At 40.8% G+C, this 18752-nt stretch overlaps 2 protein-coding genes across 9 annotated transcripts in view; both read right to left on the bottom strand.

The window, feature by feature from the left end:
* Positions 1-18752, bottom strand: part of RNF182 (ring finger protein 182) — an 80076-nt gene that overhangs the window by 12455 nt on the left and 48869 nt on the right. For 2 of the 6 annotated variants that reach the window (XM_064161016.1, XM_064161013.1), the window contains one exon: positions 12323-12463. The exons of 3 other annotated variants lie outside the window; for them this stretch is intronic. The gene's annotated coding sequence lies outside the window, so the exon portion shown is untranslated. Of the gene's footprint in view, positions 1-12322; positions 12464-18473; positions 18683-18752 lie in introns of those variants that run through there. One more of the 6 variants, XM_064161018.1, reaches the window with a different exon arrangement.
* The window catches only part of MCUR1 (mitochondrial calcium uniporter regulator 1), an 80788-nt gene that overhangs the window by 61951 nt on the left and 85 nt on the right, over positions 1-18752 (bottom strand). The window lies entirely within an intron of this gene.

Genomic DNA, 18752 nt, shown 5'->3' with positions numbered 1-18752 from the left:
GGGGGGGGGGGGGGGGGGCAGGGAACACCCAAGCCACCACATCTTTTATTCTGGCGCCCAACATGGGGCGTACACAATGACTGGTGTTGTTGTGAGAGAAACTGCAATTGTTGGAATAATTGCAGTTGCTCTGGGGAGCTGAAGAAGTGACAGCTACTTTTCTGGCATTGCTGCCTCTGCTTCTGCCACTCTGCAGTTCCCTGACTTTCTTTGAAAGATCTGAAGTAGGCCGACCATCCCACTTGTTCATGTTCTCGCCAAATTGGTCACGCAGAATTATCCACAGTGACGCACGTGATTGCTGATGTCTAGGTGCAATTTGTCTCCTCCTGGGCTGGAATTGCCTTGCAGGAGGTGGGCGTCTGTTCCTGATGGCAGAAACATGCACCCATTCAGAAGATGCAGGGATGGTATCCCTTGCCAGAGTGCAAATAGAGGGTTTGATTTCCTCCTTCAGTTCTTTCATGCTATATTTCATGTCATTCTTCATCCCTTTCATCTCTGTAGTCATAGTTTTTATGGCAGAGACTATGGCAAACACTATCACCAAAAAATACAAAAGACATGAAATCATAGCTTTTTCATATTCAAAGCAGAGTTCACAGGTGTCCAGTTACTTAGAATGAGAAACCATGTAACATTCATGTGACATCATAGATTAAAAAAAAAAAAATCAATAGGTGCTTTTTTTTTTTTTTAATTTCCCTCCCACTTAATTATGAGCAGGTATATTTTTCATGTAACATAGGACTCACTTTATTCAGCACTGTGGCACTGGATCTTAGGGCACTTAAAACATCCTTTGTATGCGCATATTCAGTATCACCAGATTCCATTTCCTTTTAACAAGACAATTTGCAATACTTTTTTTTGTCATTCCAGTAACTCCCATTATACACCAGATAATGGTGTAAAATAGTATGAATAAACAGTGACTGCCTTATTGAAATTCTACTCTTCTCAATGGCTTTCCAGCTACTACAGTATTGATATGAATCTTAAAACCAACCATGATGTAGAAAAAAAGATGTTTTACTGGTTAAGCTTGTAGACATATAGAAAATCTCTTCCAGTATTTCTTAAGAAGGATTTTTTCCTTCATATATAATTCATGAACTATTTATATAGCAATATGCTGAATGACTACTTAATGTGACATATGGTTGTGGGTTGCTTTGTAGATGTTTTTAAAAATAACATTCATAAAGGACAAAGGAACAGATCATAACAGCTGTCTTGATTTAAACAGACTATTACTTACACTAAATCTGTAAGTTAAAGAGAGATGGCTCGAAGTTTGTGTCTTGTATGGTAACATTTAATTTTGGAAATATTCTAATTAAAGATAATTTGTTTCTTTAAAAATAATTATTAACTATTTCACAACCTGCTTATTTGGGGGGTGATACTGTGATACTGTGATACTGTAAATTTTAGCATTTTCTCTTGTACTGTTTTCTCACTGTCAGTGGATTTTCCTTTATGACTCCAGTACGAATATATTCCATGGTAGATCTCATGACCTTACTATTACTTCAGGGAAAGGTTAGATATTCTCCTCTTTGGTAGTGGGGGTGTGTTTTACCAGCTTTCTCAAATAAAATAGAGCTCTGTTTCTCTGCTTTGTTTGTGTCCTTTAGAAGCTCTTCTGGGAATTGAATAGACTATAGGACAATGATCCCAGAATCTGACTCGAAAAGATACAAAATGATAAGTAAGCAAAAGCTTCTCAGTAGTTCTTAATATAGGCATAGATGTTTAATCATATGACACACATATGTCTACCATTTACCTTTAAATTAGGAATTATTAAAAGTCACTCTGAGTTCATGTTAGGTTTCAGAACACAGAAAGGTAAAACTATAGTTTACCTCCCTTTTTTGCTTGCTATTGTATGCTTGAATGTAAATAATTAGAATAAGTCCATAAAAATAAGCTAATAATATTATATTATTTTTCAAGTAAGAATGACTGCTGTGCCGGTAGATATTGACTGACACGCAGAAAATGTAAACCCCCCCCAAACATGACAGAATTGTCTTCTTACAACATCTTTTCTATGTTATATAATTTGGGAAAGACCAGGTATAACAAAAATTACAGAAAATTTGCTTTACTATGTATTTGTTATCTCATCCTACATCATTCCTAAAGTGCAGAGGAATCCGATGAGGACGAGCTGAATATGGTGTCCATTCTGTATTCTTGAAGACACCATGGTCACTAGCAATTTCCCTGAGACTAGTACTACTTCTGGGAGCATGATTAGGCTTGGAGTGCCCTTCAGATGGGATAAAAGGAGCTGAAAGGAGCAAGCAATTTATCTCTAGCCTGTATGAAAATTCAGTTCAGAGTGCAGAGTACCTCCTTCACATATGTTTCTAATAGAAATACACTGCCTCAACCAATCCAGTCAAGTCTAAATCTGATCAATATGAATCTGCAAAGCAGTTGAAAAATGTGTTTCAGCAAGATTCTATTTTGGAATGAAGACAACCTGGACTTTCCCAGTTTTCCATCATCCAAAAGAGACTGGTCAAGTCTTACAAACTAAGTGGAGGATATGAAGTTGTCTTGGCTTTGTGCAGAGCTACAGCATTTTGATGTCATGCGTAACTCCAACAGTTAGAAGGTTAAAGTAAATTAAATTGTTTGAAGTGTGCCAATTAAGTATATTTAAAACACAAAACGCAGGAGAGGAAAGCATTGCTTCAGAAATTCTGGAAGTAATCAAGGCATAGTCAGAAACACAGCTTGTATAGTAAACTAATTAGAGAAGAAAAAAAAACCCACCACAAAACAGAAAGAATGTAAAACAGAATTCCACAGGTTTAAAAAGCAACATAGGCCACAGAGAGTCATTACATTTGTCTATTTATCTAGCTTAGTGTGAATTAAGGGTAAATTAAGGATCTAGAGTAGGGTGTCCCTACCCATGGCAGGGGGGTTGGAACTAGATGATCCTTCTGGTCCCTTCCAACCCTGACTGATTCTATGATAATACCTGAGACCTAGTACTGGTACTTTTTAAACTGATAATAATGTTAATTTCAGTTTTGCAACTTAGGAGTACAAAGCTAGAAAAACAGAACACTAACAAATTCTAGATTTCACTTAATGTAATATAAATCCCAACATCAACATTCACAAATGAGCAGCTTGGCTGAGGCTTATGGAATAAAGCAGGAAATTAGAAACATTTCTTGCCTTCTACTAAGAAAAGACTTTTTTTTTTTAATAGAACAGAAGCGCAATCAAGAGCATCTTTAAATACCAGACGTTTTGAATGGCGCTTTTCTTTAAATTATTTTAAATAATGCATCTCCTCTAGTCTGCTTTTACTTAGCCAAATGTGTAGGTGATCTCCGAATGTTCTGCTACAAAAGTCGCTCTTCCAAAGGTGGGTATTAGAAACGTGCATGAGTAAGTGACCTTATTTACTAGGCATTAGGGGATAACCTTTTTCTCTAAATGTTTATTTCCAGTGTGCTGAATGCATTTAATTTGCAAAGAACTGAAGATCTAGAAAAAATACTACACAAAAGTACTACTTGGAAGCTAAGAAACATTAGCTTGTATTTAGACTGATGCTTTTCCACTGAAAGCTCCATGCTTGAAGCATGTGTGTACAGCACAGCATAGTGCTGTCAGTTACCCTACTTAGTTTACAAACAGTGCAAAAGGCAGCACACCATCCACTGTGAATCTATGAGGTTTTCACATCTTTGCAAATACAGACCACATAATTTGTAGTAAGTCAAAATATCCCTTATTCCATGGGCTTGGCTTCCTGACAGAAGGTGCTCTCTGTGAAACTGACTAAAATCCAGTTCTGTCTCTTCTCTACAGTCCAAAGATTATAGTATTCCTTGAGGACTTCTGAGCTAGTATTTGTCTTTCCATGCTTCTGGAGGGCTCTTTCAGAAATCACACCCTGAGAAAATACACCCTAAAGGGCATTTCATATTAATTATGGTGGATATATTTTGCAACACTAAGTACATCTCTACACTTTAAACTGTAGTGCAGTGTTGATTTAACTAAGCCAGATCTGGTACTGGAAGCCTAGCTGTAACAATATGTAGTTCTCAGCCGAACTTTTGCACCATTTCCCCCTCTATCATTTTGTGCTAATAGTGGTTTAGTGGTGACTTCACAGTACTAGGTTAACAGTTGGGCTTGATAATCTTAAAGATCTACAACCAAACAGGTCTAGGATTCTAAAGTGCTGAGGTTTGTCTACAACCTGTGCAAAAATCTTGCCTGTCTGTAACCAATCACTGCATAGTGTTAAGCTATAGAGGACTATATTTTGAAATGCGGTAGGAGATACCCTAGAAGACAGTAAGTTTTACCTTTCAGTCTTAGTTTCCAAACTAGAATGTCTCAACTTGAACTGGGTTTCTCAGAGGACCAGGAACCACAGAAAATTAATGAAATTCAACAAGGGCAAGTGTAGAGTCTTGCACCTGGGAAAGAACAACCCCAGGTATCAGTATAGGCTGGGGACTGACCCTATGAGGAGAGGCTAAAGGAGCTGGGGGTGTTTAGACTAGAGAAGAGGAGGGTCAGGGGTGACCTCATTGCTGTTTACAACTACCTGAAGGGAGACTGTAGCCAGGTGGAGGCCAGTCTCTTCTCCCAGGCAACCAGCAACAGAACAAGGGGACACAGTCTCAAGTTGTGCTGGGGGAAGTATAGGCTGGATGTTAGGAGGAAGTTCTTCCCAAAGAGAGTGATTCTATATGGATTGATTATTAGACACTGAACTGAGGAAGAAACAGCTGCTCAGTGAATTTTATTTTAAGTAGATTGGCCAGACTAAGTGACTTCTGGAAAAAGCCCATCACACAGCAACAACCACCACTTTCTTTACACACCAGATCAAATCAAATGATGAAACTGTAGCAAAGAATTCAAACAGAAGTTTACATATCACAGAGTAGTTGAACATGCTAAGAGTTACAGCTTTGAACAAAGAATTCCACATACATATCTAAGATTGATTCCTGAGGACAAAGTTGCTTTCTAGTACCAAATGCACTGCATGTATTCAGATAAGAGGAGGATCAGGGATGACCTTATTGCAGTCTACAACTACCTGAAGGGTGGTTGTGGCCAGGGGGAGGTTGCTCTCTTCTCTCAGGTGGCCAGCGCCAGAACGAGAGGACACAGCCTCAGGCTACACCAGGGGAAATTTAGGCTGGAGGTGAGGAGAAAGTTCTTCACTGAGAGAGTCATTGGACACTGGAATGGGCTGCCCGGGGAGGTGGTGGAGTCGCCGTCCCTGGGGCAGTTCAAGGCAAGGTTGGACATGGAACTTGGTGCCATGGTCTAGCCTTGAGCTCTGTGGTAAAGGGTTGGACTTGACGATCTGTGAGGTCTCTTCCAACCTTGGTGATACTGTGATAAAAGAGGTATCTGTCTCACTGGACTGAAGCTGGGAAAGAACTGACAGAATGTGCCTCTTGGTGAAATTTTTCTGACTGAATGATTCAGACTGAAATTTCTGACTTACTTTAGCTAGTCCTAGTGGCAGTTCTGCCCTGATAATGAAGCACTCCTTTCCTACAGCAAATATCATGCTACATCTAAACCTCTAGCTTTCAGTGACTCCACTCAACTGTATAAATAAAAAGCTCTGTACAGCATCAAGAGCAATTCAGTCAAACAAGATGTAACACTTAAAAATACAATGTGAACACATTGGCTTTTGTCTTTAGAAAGCCCTTTGCTTGACTAAAAAGTCTTTGTGCTGTTGTTTTCGTTATAGTAGAATCATAGAATTGTTTCAGTCAGAAAAGACTTCCAAGATCATAGAGTCTAACCTGGGCCAGCAGTTCTAAAGATATGTTTTTAAAAAAAAGCTTAACTTGAAGGATTTGTTCATCAAATCTCCTCCCTGAGGAGGTCAGCTTGGAAAATTACAGCAGAAATTTTATCTTGGATGCAAGTATTTTCTTATAACATATATGCAAGCCTTTCTCAGGCAATGGTCCTGTTTTGGGGGGTAGGTGGGAGAAGGCTGGTAAAATTAAGCACTAGAAGAATACTGCATACTTTTCTTGGTTTCTGTTTCATAGAATGCACCTCTTTTTGATGCTTCTAAAATTTGTTACTGCCTCATTTTTCCAGTTCCTTAATCTGTAAACCTTGCTAAAGCAAAAGACAGCTTGATTAGGAGACTCACTGGGAGACTGTGCTAGTTTGAAGCTATGTGAGATATTCTGGTGAGAAGAATTAGATTATAGGCTGTGAAAAGGAAACAGTGGCGATGTCAACTTCACTCATAGGCTCGCTGAGATGTATAAAAACAAGAATGCAAACATAGATAACAGAGTTGCTCTCTGGCTCTGGCTGCCTGCACGTCTCTCTCTAACCTGCTGTCTGTGTAACTAATGTGTTTGCTTCCTAACCCACCTGGCTGATTCTCCAAACTCGCCTTGAATGTAAGGCAAAGTCTGGGATAAGGTAGAGGGGTGGAAAGAAGGTGGAAGGGTGGTTGGGAGCCCCTCCTGAGGACTCTCATTTCTGGGAGGGCTGCTGTGTTTCTATATTACTTTTTTAACTTGTATATTTCTGTATGTAGCTGTATAAATTGTAAATATCTGTTTGTATATTGCGCTAAGCTGTAAATATAAAGCTCCATTGTAATTTTCAGCTCAGCTGAGTCTAGTCTGGGTGATTTCACAAGAGTGTGTGTGAGGGGGTAACTCCCAAACTATCACAGAGACACAACCAACCATTAATTTAATTTTTTTTGTGTTAATGAAACTTTTTTTTTCTTTTTAATTGTCGCATTATTAAATCTTGGAAACAACTGTGCTTCACAACATAACTCCAACCATGGAATATCATCAGTAAAGAACTATGATGGCAATCCAGTAATTCGTAAGAACTGCACAGCACTCTGCCCTAGCCAAAAAGATAAACTTATTCTAATATACTGGATTGTGCAGAAAGGAGCAGACAGGACCTCAAGGAGTGTTTATGAATACAGGAATTGTGATTGCCCCCCGGCAGGATATAAAGTCTGAAAGACTTACTGATTGAACATTACATGAATGAAGGATTTGATATGCTTACACAGACATGGTTATCATGTCCAGATGAGAGACATTACAGCTTCAGATTTGCCACACACTCTGTGAACATACCAGGCGGAGTCACTGGCCTTTTAAACCAGTAGTTCTGAAAAGAACTTTAGTTCCCATTGATCAATAGCAATCCCTAACCATTTAAGGTGTTAAGATTTTAACCTGACTACTCTGAAAGTTAAAGCACTAAGCATTATAACTGTCTGCAAAGACTGTAACACATCTTACAATGACACTGTAATAACATCTTCATTAAGCACTACATCTAAATGAAAGAAAAAAGGACCTTTGAAGCAAACGTCCACTGTATCTTCTAAGCACTCTACAGTAAATCTTACTCTTGCTCACACCTGTGCAAATTCAGTGAGCTCAATTCCACTGAGTTACTGATATTGCATGAGTGTAACTGAGCACAGAATACAAGATTGCTATCTCAGAGAACTGGTGTCCTTAGAGACTCTTTGAAACAGTGATTCAAAAAAAAAAAGGAAAGAAAAAAATGGCAGTGATATAATGACTCTGGAAGAGGATAATGTTTAGAGTGGACAGAGGGAGATAAGCGCAAGTGAAGAAAATTTAGGAAAATTTGGTTTCTAAATTGGTGCCTTAAGGAATATTACTGGAAGCACATACAGAGGGATAATGTTTGGATGTTGATACACAAGGTGAATTTGTGGGGAGTTCAACATCCCTGGCCAAAGCATGATCACCTGGGAATGCACCCATGCAGATTTCCAATGTCTCCAGAGAAGAAGACTAAAAAACCCAAACCAAACAGCAAACCACAACCCTCCCAAGCAATTTTTAAAAATCCAAGCAACAAACGATCAGACTACAACAGGAGAGATTGGGGAGAGAGGAGAGTGATGCAGGGAAGAGATTAATTCACAACATTTACTCCCTGAGTTGTTGTACAACCACCATGAAAGAAAATATAGAAGAGTAGGTCAGTACACTTCTTTGAGCACTACATCAACAAATTAATGTTTTCATCTACAAGTAGCCTATGTCTACAATAATATTGAGCTAGATAATTTTATCTGACACTTCAAGAAGAATATTCAGTCATGGCCATGCTCTACAATCAGTACTCTGAGGAGATATTCATGGAATGAAAAAGAGTAAAAGCCACATACAAAGAGATTGTGCCCCGTAAGCCTACTTCAGCCAGAGGACACAAGATGTCTCTATTAAAACGCTGATTCGAGACTGAAGAAAAAAAAATAACAGAATGATCAGCGAGTTACTTAAATAAAAGAGAAGCTTCCTTTAAACAGTTGAAAGCTGGGACACAATGCCTCATATTATTATGTTTGCTCTTTCCAGCCTGTCACAATGAGGAACAATAATGACTGCATAGTGTGAGATATTCACCATTTAGCTAATTTACACAGTCTAGGCAGGGGATTAAAGATGTCTCTATCCTCTTCTATTCCTTAACAATGGCCCTTTCTGGTTCCAAATGTAGCTCAGAGAAATCCTGAAACTGGTGTGACCTGTGCACATCTTGGCTGACATATCCCAGAGCCTAAAAGCCAGCTGAGAGATCACAGTGTTGGCAACTCTTAACATCAGTCTCTCTGGGGCAGTTGGCATAGAGCAGACATATATCACTTCACTTCCTCTCAGACCTCCAGCAGACCAAGGGCCATCTCTGACGTGTTTGTAACAGTGGCATTCTTTGCTTATATCAAACTAAAACTGGGAGAAAAAAAGTGTTTTGTGGACATCTGGAGCTGTAGATGGGAAGTGAGCTTTGTCAGTGTCCTTGCTGGCACCACTGGATTTAATGGAACAAGATCCCAAATCTTTGTCCATTTCCTATCAACACAATTCTCTGTGGTTTCCCCGCTGGAACTATGCTCATCAGTGAATGTATGACGCTTGCTGTTTGCAGCCTGGCACACTGCATTTCTTTTTTGCAGATGAGTGAATAACCATTCATATCTCTGACTAGAGTCTTTCTTATGCTAGAGATATGCAACTGGATTTGTGTGGGGCAGCTGCTCAGTATTTGTGTGCCAATCTCAGTGGCCTAGTATGTCACTGTGGACAAATGATGTCATTTCTGGAACAGGTTTCACAGGAACTGTGCCATTGCTTAGTGCTATGAATGCTGATGAAGTCACTTTCCCAAGATTTGTTTATTCTCTCTGAGCAATACAGATCTTGCAATATATGGATTCAGTTTGATTTTTTTTCCCTAGCAGTCTTTCAGACTTTGGTTATTATCTGAGTACTTCACACTCCTCCAGGGTATTCCCTAGAAAATTTGATCTAAGCATTGCAGTGTGTCTTGGTAGTGAAAAGTTAGGTACTTTAATGGGCACAGTGCCAGGGTGGAAATTCATTCTCATCAACCTGCTAGTTCAGAAGTCCTATTCCTAATCTCTATTTTTTCCCCAAAGACCCAAATCTTCCATCTTTCCTTCCATAAAAAATAATCAAAACCAACCAAACAAAACCTCGCACAAGCCCCAGCAAACCATTCCAATCCATTTCAACTCAGAGCTGATGCCAAATTAATGTCCTTCTCTGGAACTTTCTGACATACCCTACCTGCTGACCCCAAATCCTGCACAGCGAAGGCTGTATTGCATCTTGTCTACCAAAGATATTGCTTTGGTTCATCAGCTGTGAGGATTACTTGAATTTTAATTTATGCATATACAAACATCAAAGCAAATGCTGATTGTAGCTGCCCCTCATCGCTACTCCAAACATCCCAAGACAAATGCAGCTCTTCGAACATGATCAAAAGAGCTCTGGACCAGAAATGGAGTAATATTAGCCTTCAGTACAGACAGAAATGTGCTCATCTCTGGTTTGCGTTTTTGGTTTGGTCTCCCAGGAGTTATAATTTGTCAGAGCAATATTTCATGCTTCTTTTTGCTCTTTATCAGTGCTTTAGTTAACACTGCTAGTGTGTGAGCAGCAAAACAAAACATCTAGGATAACTCTCTGGAACACCAATAAGGTTGGGTTTTCTCTACTCAGGTAAGAGAAAGTGTAAAAGAACTAAGTATGAAGACACAACACTGCGATTCGAAGAGGTGCACAGCGAAGCAGAAAAAAGGAGGTGACATCAAATATGCAGCAGGATTGTTTGTTACAAGTTACTATTTTACAGTCAGTGGACAGAGACTTCTTTTTTGGACATATGCACAGGATTATGTCCACAGCTGCTCTTTACTGATCACACTGTGTGAAATTGTTTCTGTTCCTGAGCAACAGGCAAACAAACGGCAATAGGGATGAATTTGTTTGTACAGTAATATCAACCAGGTTGGAAGAGACCTCCAAGATCATGCAGTCCAACCTAGCACCCAGCCCTGTCCAATCAACTAGACCATGGCACTGAATGCCTCATCCAGTCTTTTCTTGAACACCTCCAGGGACAGCAACTCCACCACCTCCCCAGGCAGGCCTTTCCAATGGCAAATCACTCTCTGGGAAGAACTTCCTCCTAACATCCAGCCTAGACCTGCCCTGGCACAACTTGAGACTGTGTCCCCTTGTTCTGTTGCTGGTTGCCTGGGAGAAGAGACTGACCTCCACCGGGCTACAGTCTCCCTTCAGGTAGTTGTAAACAGCAATGAGGTCACCCCTGAGCTTCCTCTTCTCCAGGCTAAACACTCCCAGCTCCCTTAGCCTCTCCTCACAGGGCTGTGCTCCAGGCCCCTCACCAGCTCCATCACCCTTCTCTGGACATGTTTCAGTATCTGAACATCTCTCTTGAATTGAGGAGCCCAGAACTGGACACAGTACTCAAGGTGTGGCCTGACCAGTGCTGAGTACAGGGGCAGAATAACCTCCCTTGTCCTACTGGCCACACTGTTCCTCATACAGGCCAGGATGCCATTGGCTGTCTTGGCCATCTGGGCACACTGCTGGCTCATCTTCAGCCTACTATCTACCAGTACCCCCAGGTCCCTTTCTGCCTGGCTGCTCTCCAGCCACTCTGTCCCCAGCCTGTAGTGCTGCTTGGACTTGTTGTGGCCAAAGTGTAGAACCCTGCACTTGGCTTTGTTAAATCTCATCCCATTGGCCTCTACCCATTCATCCAGCCTGTCAAGGTCTCTCTGCAGGTCTCTCCTACCCTCCAGCAGACCTGCTTCTAGCTTGGTGTCATCTGCAAACTTACCGATGATGGACTCAACCCCCTAGTCCAGATTATTGATAAAGATATTTAACAGGACTGTGTATAGACTAGAACTACAGAAAAGCTGTTACCCTCTCAAGAGGCTTACAGTATTTCAATACACACACACACACAGAGTATGAGCTGTCTGTATACATGACAAACAGTGAGTCAAGCATCATATTATTATTAAAACTGAAAACAAATTACAAGACTGGCACAACTGACATTTCTTTTTGTGAATAATTTTACTGAAACAGAAAAATAGGCAAATGACATCATTCTTAACAGGGAATCAAGTTCAAAAGGCTGTTCAAGTTACTCATTACCACACCTGAAATAACAAAACTGCATGAAAAAGAAGAAAGAACCAAAAAAAGTTTTGATGTGTTTTTGTGGCATGCCTCCCTCCTCCACCAAAGTCAATGAGAATTCATAATTTAATAAGATTACGTCAACAAGTATTACTGAAGTCTTACATTTACACTGACAAACACACTGAATATTATTATCATTCCCTAAAACCCAAACTTCAGCATGAATCAGATGTTTTGGCCATGCTACAATAAATTCATAGGAAGAAGCTACATAATGGCAATGCTGCCAGATCCGTAAGTCCAGCTCTCTACTGGGGGATATGCTGTCTTGGGAGATACACCAGGGAAAGGCAGGGAGACACCATTGCACTCAATGTTTCTCCATTCTGGGGCAAAGCAGTCATATAAGTGATTTTCATTTATTCTTCTGAAATAGGACAAGATCTACTGGAAACTCAGATAATTTGGGATTTTTGAGAGTACCTGCACACCATTAATTTTCACCTCTGCTTAACTCTTAAGTCTTGTAGCAGTTGTTTCTTTATTTTCCTGCATCCTTCAATGATAGCATCCTTCTTCAGATCCCTCCTTGAGCACATACACAAACATACACATGCTTAAATCCCACTGAAAGTAGATGTATGCTTCAGTGTGATCCTAATGCCTTAAGGCACTTTATATTCTAGGATATAATTTGGCAAAATACAACTTTAAAAAAAATGATGTGATGCTTGAGAAGACATTTTGGTGAGCTTCCAAGGACCTACCTGCCAGCTGCCAAGCTGTCTCACAGCTCTGGGCCCAATCTATTCATCCATCCATCCATCCATCCATCCCCAAAGTGTCTGAATTACTGATAACAAAACCAGATGATTCATCACTGGTGTGTTCTCTGTTCTCTCTTTGTCCTTTTGGAGACATGACATTTTATGATTAAGGTGTTAGTATTTCAAGCTTAGAGAAACCTACAGTATAAAAAGGGCAATTTTTAAACTTACTGGACATATATTCTTCCTCATTTTTAACAAAGATGGCCAGAAATGAAATTTTTCATTGCTGGCTGATTTTCAACTGAGCAGGTACCCGTGGCCTATCTTCTCAAGTGTCAAATACCACCTAATAGCCAATGAAGAATATCATCAGCTGTACAGTTGGAAGGTGCTCTCTTTTGGTCTTTTTAGAGAGATCTGTCTTTTAAGATCATATTTCATTTCCATTTACTTTGCAAGCATGATTCAAGGTATTGACCTTGAACTTAATAGCACAAACATCAAGGACGTATCTCAGAGACATATAGGGGGGATAAGACAACTTCCAATCAGTCACAGAGCTGGCACAGAACAGAGAAATACCTTAGAATACTGAAAAATTTGAAGAGCACTCCCACCCAACAACTTTGCTTGAGTGATACACACAAGGAATCAAGAAAAGAAAGCAGTATTTTTCTTTAACATTAAAGTATTTTCTAGATGCATTGTTATTGTATCAGATTGAGATAGGGAAAGAGGTATGACTATTCATATAGGCTGGGTACCTAACCCACACCATAGGTTAAAAGTTCACAGACATTTTCCCACTAAAGCCTGCCAGAAGGTATGTTCTGACTAGGTGATTAAGTGTTTTCACTAGTGGACTTGGAAGAAATATAAAATAATGTCTGATAAACTGCACAGATTACAGGAGAATTTGGTAAAGAGTAAATAATTAAGAAGATGGAATTATTTGGCAAACCAAGCTCATACAAACAAAATGCATCAGAATACAATCAGAGTTTGGTGTTACCAAAACAGTCCTTGAGAATGGGGCATTACCTAATGCAAAACAAATAATCTGAAAGAATATAGAATCATATAATAGAATCATTTGGGATGGAAGGAACCATTAAAGGCTCAGAATCAGCAATATGCTGACATAGAGAGTCAGGGAGGATAAACCATTGAGTATGAGATCTTAGCAGTATGGATTTAGCAAGGTGGGATGGGTGAGGAGGGAAACAGCTGGTTTTTACCTCTAGATACCACTACAATTTATGCTTTGGTGAGAGTCAAACTAAAGTATCTTGCATAGTTCTAAAGTTCACATTTTATAAAGGATATTGAACAACTGGACAGCTTCTAACAGAAACAGTGAAGTCAGCCACCAAAAAAAATAAAAATCAGAAGCTAAACAAAACTCGGTCAAGTGAAGGCTATAAAGAGCTCAATCTGTTTATCTTATCTGAGAATGAGTGTCAAGTTGATTACAGGAATAAAGCATCAGGTACAATAGCAGTCTTTTAGTGGATAGAGCTAAATGTTTGCAATATACTGAAGGCAAAGCCAAGTACTAGAGCATTACAAAACTCCAGCTTTTCATTGATTGTTTGTATTACAATACAGTTTTAGTCATACAGTCATTCATCATTTTCCTCCACAGGAAGCTTCATTTGTTGTGCAGGATAGTCGCTGATTATTTAGTGAATGCTTTGTTTTGGTCTCTTAACTTGTGGCCCCACAACTCATTGTACCATTTAAACCTAGCACCAAACAGTGCACCTTTTCTTTCTTTGACTGCCATTTGGCTGTCACTTTAACAGCATATGAGTGCAATTCGGTGTACTGAAAAAGCTACAGAAAGATAAAAGCCCTCCTTACACATGCATGTTATACAACACTCCACCTGGACAAAGGGTGAGACAAACACTACTCAAAATTTATACTTTAGGTGTTTATAAAATTCTAGTTAAATAAGCTAAGTGTTTTCAATAGTGGCAGAAGTACTGGTAAGCCTTTTCAAGCTTTTTTGAGAGTTATTTGTAGGAATTGTGTAGAGTGAAAAGCCAGGATCAGCCTGAGGTTTGAGTAGGTTTGTTTCCTCCATAGAATACTGCTGTGGAGATACTCCAGGTCCCCTGACATGCAGTAGGAGGGAAATGGCTTCTGCGAGTTCTTGATAAACACCTGCGGGGTAGCTCCTCAGGAGTCAAGCCATGCTTTCACATAAAGCTATTTCACAGCAGAAGATTCAAGGTCAGACACTTTTCCAAGCAGACAATGATCAGATCACTGCTTGTGAGTCACCAAGGGGAGAATATTTTACTTCCTGTTCACAGGAGCACATCTCCTGCCTGAGATTTCCAGACTGGCTATCCATCATCTGAAACATGAGTTTTCTTCTTGCCAAGGTAGGTTCCCCTGCCTGGCACACCACCTGCCTTGAAACTATTATGGAAAAGTTTGGGTTTCCTGATCAACACCTTTTGCCACAGATAATCCTAATGAAGCCTTTACAGCTTACTAAAGGGGGCCTAAAAGAAGCCTTCAGCCCCTATCTGGGCCATTCACTGGGAGGATATGGCACACACAGTTTAATATCTGCAGATTTTCCTAGCCAGGTCGCCACCAGCCTGTCCTAATTTCACTGCCACCTCAACCTAAATCCTCATACCACTCCCAGGTAGTTCTCTTCCATCATGCCCCTTTACTCCAGTGCTATGTCTCCATCACAGGCTGCACATCAAACCCCACACCTTGCTTCTCACTGCAGCCTCATATATATATACATAAATATACATATCTTCATTTTTCCCAAGCTTCCCTACATCTCTTCTCAAACCCAGGCTGCCACATTCCTTTCATTCTACCAGACTGACACTTCTAATAACTTGGGCAACTTCTAATTGAGGCAGGAATGCAGTTTATCCCCATCCCTCCCCCCAACTGCTGAATTTTGCTGCATCAGCAGTAGTAATCTTTAGAGATGCTACTTGCCAAATGCAATAGGAAGCTAGAGACCATTTGTAAACCTGAGTCTTTCAGAGAACCACATTTTTGTTACACTTTGGTCGTATTTCCTGGAAACAGCAAGAAACACCAGAAACACCCTTAATGAATTTTAAGTCTCTGCTCAACACTGGAGATGCTGAAGCATCTCAGGTTTTCACACTATTTGTACTAAATTTAAATTGCTGCTCTGTAATTTGAACTTTTACTAACTGTTTGCGTATATCTTGTTTGGAGACTTAATAAAGGCTTCTGTCTGGAGAGTTATTAAAGACTTCCATCCGCTTGGAAATTTATCCAAGTTAGGCATTCACATGAACATCTCCTCATTTCAAAATAATTTAGCTGTAAGGTGGCACCATCAGATGTGAAAAATTGGGTTCATTTCTTGATAGCAATACAGATAAAATGGAAAAAAGTATGTTAAATCATTACATTTATTATGCCTGAACTGCTGCACTGGATCATCCCTATGGGAAAACCAAGCTGAGTGAAACCACAGAGGAATGAGTTTAAAAAACTCTAGAGCTAAAAGCTGCACATCTTTTTCTTGTTTATGTGTCCTTGCAAATGAATCTGAAACCTAAGCCATGTTTTCAGGAGGCCTGAGCTCTTTGCAGCTTACCACAGCAGTCTCATGCTTGCAAAGGTTTTCTTTATACAAGAAAGGCACAATTATCATCTGTCATGCTACTCTAAGGCACACATCTGCTTACACTATGTTACTATCAGAATAGTAGTTCAGATTGGACAGGAAGCGCTTCAGCACACAACGTGTGCAAAGGCCACAGGAGAATTTCCTCAGCTGGCTCTCTGAGGATTCCTATCACTCCTTAGCAACCTTGCGGAAAGGACTGAAATCACAACCTGTATACCTGAAATAGCATCTGGCTACACCAAGCACACATACATCTTCACAAAAAACATTTAAGAGAGAGGCGTGAATCCGAGGACAGAAACAAACATGGTAAACTCATAATAGCATGAGGAATACTAGTGAGCAGACTCCTGCAGTGGCCTTACATCACTGCATAAAGTGCAGTTTTAGAGGATGCTTTCAAGACAATTTGAGAACAGGCTAGACCTAGTCTGAACTGAGGAACATTAGAAAGGTGTGAAATGACAGTCTGTGAAAAAGTGATCTAAGTGCTGGAACTGCTTAGACCAGTTGGTACACTTACACATTTCAGGCTGTATTATGGGGCATACTATCTACAGTGAGCTACTGCACTGTTTCTTGGTACTGCCTCAACTACTACATTTTTTTTCCCTCTGATAAACTTCGGTTGGAGTTCACAGTTCTTCCACATGGAACAATTTCAAGACGGAAATGTCACAAAGTAACCATGATTATTTTTGCCTACGTCTTTAGTTTTTAAGGCAAGATCATACTGAGTTCTGATGTTTCTCCGTTTCTGCCATGCAGCTAAGAGAACAGAAGCCACAGCTGACCTTTTATTTCCTGCTAGCTGCATTCAGTTTCAGATAGCCCAGGGTTTCTTCTTGGAATGCTATTTTCCATCATGCCAAGCTAATCTGAGGTCTCCATTTTTTACACGTTTAATAAACTCAAGAGATTGCTTTTCAGTGTGACATAAAACCCAGAAGTCACTCAAAAGGCTATAACTTTTCTAACCAAACAACTGTTGTGACATTTCTGAAAGAAGCAAAGGACAAATGCTTATAAACACTGAACAAAACATTGCAATCAATAGAAGAAATTCTGACTTTTTGTGTTTCAACAAACTAGATCTGAATTCCACTTTATCAAGTGCTATATTTCTCCTTTACATTTTACATTGAAAAATATTTAACCTTGGTTAACCCTCATTTAAAACTTGCACATGTCTTGCGAGAGAAACCTCTCTATTTCATATGCTACTTGTTTCCATGAATGCTGAAGAGAGCTGTATCTTCGCTTTTGATCCTATTCAATACTTTCACACTGTTTGCTTAAGTGGCATCGGTAGTGCCACTTTTCATTTAAGTCAGTATTTTCATACCCTTTTATACCTTTAACTTCTTTCACTCAAAACTTAGCCTTTGGTTTTTGCCACCCTGATATCACTCATATATAGTGTTTTAAATCACATTAGACGATATTTAAATTACACATTACTTAAAATTTCAGAGGTTTGTTCACCAACTCAATAAATACTGTGATAGCCACACTCTCCTCTCGCAATCTCACATTCCATTTCTGTTTCTAATTTCTTGTTCGTATCCAAGAAGGCTCCCATCTAAAGCATCCTCCTGGCTGCATACATGTCACAGTACAATTTTGCTTGGCCTATCAACTAGTTTATTTCCTAAATCACTCAGCAAGGAACCATAATGGCTGCTCCTAAGGACCTCATCATGCAAGGTCATCCTCCTATTATTACTGCGAAGCCGCTGTGAATTTTAAACTTTCACTAAAAGACTCGGTTATTCGTGCAGCCACTGCAGCTCAGACGTTACTCGGTGATGCTTTACAGTGTTCAGGCAACTGCCCTGCTTGTGACCTTCCCACTGACTCTCAGGCATGAGTACCTCAAGAGCTACGAGTGGCTAATTCTTGACTCAGCTTCGTTGACCAAGATAAGCAAACACTTACCACCTCTACCATCTTACCTCAGCTCTGTCTTCTAAGCTGCTAGACTGACTTTGAAAGCTACAGGCTCATGTCATGTACAAACCTTTTGGTACACTTAACTCCGAAAACAAGCCATAATTTCTTGATTACTTTTCAATGCCTTCTTTCAGATTCTTTTTTAAACCTAAGCGCATTTTAAATGTTATCATCCTATTCAACATTGTAAAGATGAACAAATTAAACTTCGTGACCCAAACATTTCGGGGGGGGGGCTGGGAGGGAGGCATCTATTCGTAAAAACAACAACAACAATATTACAATCAAGAGTAATCCTGGGAAGAGGATGGGCTGCTCCCGGGGGAAAGGCAAAGCCAAGCCCACCGCTCGTAACCCAAGGCGCGGAGCCCGCCCGTGCCCACTCCCCGCCGGCCCGCCCCGAACGACGGCGCCAGGGGGGCGAGGTGAGCTGAGCTGACCTGCCGGGCCCACGCCCCGAGTGCCGGTTCTTCGCGAGCCGAACACGCTGCCCTTGTGCCCTCAGCCCTGCCGAGAGAAGTCGGAAAGGGGCCGCCCCGTGCATACCTGCAGTAACCCTCCTCGCTTTCCATCGGTTGCCACAGACGCGGACTGAGGGACGAACGGACGCGTCCCCCTCGTCTCCTCAGCCGCGCCTCAGGCGGCGCCCTCAGCCTCGAGCCGCGCCTCAGGCGGCGCCCGCCACAGCCCGGCTCGCGGGGGAGCCTCTCCCGCAGCCGTTACCCGCCGCAGGTCCGCGAGCCCTGCCGCCCGGCTCGCGGGGGAGCCTCTCCCGCAGGTGTTCACCCAGCCCCGGCGACGGCTGGCTGCCAGCCCCTCGCTTCC

Source organism: Pogoniulus pusillus, chromosome 21, assembly GCF_015220805.1.
Source record: "Pogoniulus pusillus isolate bPogPus1 chromosome 21, bPogPus1.pri, whole genome shotgun sequence".
NCBI lineage: Eukaryota > Metazoa > Chordata > Aves > Piciformes > Lybiidae > Pogoniulus > Pogoniulus pusillus.
The sequence above is the reverse complement of the archived record's forward strand: the minus strand, read 5'-3'. Positions and strand labels throughout refer to the sequence as shown.